The following is a 2,657-nucleotide window of genomic DNA, read 5'->3' on the forward strand; positions in this document are numbered from 1 at the left end:
CCAGTGAGGCCTCTTCACGTGAGAATTTAGCAATAACTATCAAGATGTAAATATGTACACTTTGACCTAGTTCCATGCCATGATGAATATATTCCTACAAGAAAGGAACAATTTATGCACAAGGCAATTATTACATTATTTAAATGTCCATGAGAAGGAGCTGGTTAAATAAATCATGGTCCAACTGTGCAGTGGGATACTACGTAGTTTTGAAAAAGAATGAGATGGATACATGTGTGGAAATATAGAATAATTTCAAGGATGTGTGACTTCGAGCAAGTTACTTAATCTGTGTCTCAGTTTCCTCATCTGTGAAATAATAAACTTTCATAGTAAATAACAGTGAAATATAATGCTAAACAATGAACACCAACAACTAATAATGGTACTTGAAGGACTAGCGTGAGAAAAAAATAAGTCCATAGGTGTATATAAAATGCTCAGCCTGGCTGGCACATAGTAGGTACTAGGTGTTAAATATTATTATTGTTACATACCATGTTTCTCTGAAAATAAGACACTGTCTTATATTTATTTTTTCTCAAGAAGACACACTAGGGCTTATTTTCAGGGGATGTCTTATTTTAATTAAGTATAATACAACAATCTATACTTATTCAAATACAGTTAAGTCATCTTCTTCTGGAACCTGACAGGGGGAGCCGACTTTGTTGGAGGGGCTGGTGTGAGTGATGCGTGAACTCCTTTCCCCTAGCCATTTGCATGTGTGCAATAGGATGCCTGTGACCGCGGTTACCACACGTACACCTGTGCAAGTGGGAACGGCTCGGGGAAAGGAGCTGTGGCAGATAAAAGGTATTCCAGGCTTCCTTACCGCTCAGTGCCAGAATGCACGACATGCCCATCACTAGGTTTTATTATTGGGTTAGGGCTTATATGTAACAAATGCATAGAAATCCTGCTAGGGCTTATTTTTAGGGTAGGTCTTATTTTGGGGAAATAGTATTTTTAGGTAGAATAGCAAATTTCTAGAAGGTATGTAAAGTATGAAAAAGCAAATACACAAACATCTCTGGGAGGACAAAGAAACCACTGGTGGTGACTAGTCTGGGGACTGCCAGATTACGCCCTGCTGTGTGAGCCTGTGCTGCCTTTATAATTTAAAAAATGCAACAACAAAACAACCACAGCAAACAGGCACTATGTGGAATTCAAGCTTTAAACAAGGCAAAGAAAAAGAAAGATGTTCTTCTGGAAGATATTGTTCATCATTCATTCATTCATTCATTCATTCGTAGAACATGGACGGAATATCTGCTGTATTTTAGGCACTTGTTGTAAAAGACAAATAAGATTTGGTGATAATGATTCCTCACAAGCGTCGTCTAATGAGGGAGAGAGATACATAAGAAACATATTCCAATTGCTGAGGGAGCCCAGAGAGGGAGGTAGTAAATTCTGTTGGTGATATCTGTCTGGGTTTTGGGGGATTAATAAGGAGTTTTCCTGGGGGGCATGTGAAGTGGAGAAGGCAAAACTAGTACATGGTGAGAGAAATCAGACCTGTGGTTGTTTCTAGGGTTGAAGGGGGATTGATCCAGGCAGAGGCACAGGGAACTTTCAGGGGTGACAGAGATCTTCACGGAAACATGGGCTCCCTAAAAGTATACGCAGCGGTTAAAACTGACCAGGTTATGCAATTAGGGTGTATGCATTTCAGTGTGTGTAGGGATACCTTAACTGAAAAGAAAAACCAGAATTAAAAGATACAATGTATGAATAAGTAAGAGTCAGAGGGAGTTAGAGACCTCAATGTGTATAAAGAAGTGTGGTCTCTGGTAGGAGGAGAGGGAAGACCGGCCATCTTGGTAGGTGTGGGGCACTGGTCCTGGCTACTTGATGATGCATGGTCATCCAACCCGGTGAGGGCTTAAAACACACCTGAAAGGAAGGTGGTCCACTTTCTACCTTCAGGGAGCCTCCATCCCAAAGCAGGGGCTTTCCAGTACTGGGAGGTGGGCCTCACTCTGACTCATGATGCTAGAGGCACAGGAGCCTCCCGTCTCTGCCTTCACCCGCAGAAAAGGTGCCTTCATCAGGTCCTGCTGACCTTGGCATAACAGGGAACATAATTTTCATATGAGAGTGGCTTGTCCTTGGGAAATTTCCCCAGTACTTTAAGCACAAGTGTTCTTGGCTGAGCTGTGAGACATGTGCACACATCTTTTTTGTTACCTGTCTTATGTCATGAATGAGCTTCGGTCATAGACCACGCAGGACCCCCTCCCCTCTCCCATTTCTGAGCCAGCCTGTATGGGCTGCCTTTCTGGGCCTCAGCGGGCTCCAGCCACCGTCTTCCACTCTGACCTCTTTGGGCTCTAGAGCAGTGTCTTTCAGCCTTTCTTATCTCATGGCAACTTGAAACTCTAGTTAAGCTTCCACTGCACATTTAAATTATGTTGATCCAAAAAAAGAGTAAAATAAAGAATATACTTACTGTGCTTTGAACTTCCTTCAAAAATAATTTGATTAGTGATTTTTAAAAAATTTCACAGCACGCCTAGGATTCTCTCACGGCAGGGCTGTATGCTGGGCCCACAGGCTGGAAATCACAGCCCCAGACAGTTTGTTTCCAGGTGTGTTTTGTTTTGCTTTTTTTTTGCAGTTTTTGGCCGGGGCTGGGTTTGAACCCGCCA

Source organism: Otolemur garnettii, unplaced genomic scaffold, assembly GCF_000181295.1.
Source record: "Otolemur garnettii isolate 467f Iridium unplaced genomic scaffold, OtoGar3 scaffold00066, whole genome shotgun sequence".
Classification (NCBI taxonomy): domain Eukaryota; kingdom Metazoa; phylum Chordata; class Mammalia; order Primates; family Galagidae; genus Otolemur; species Otolemur garnettii.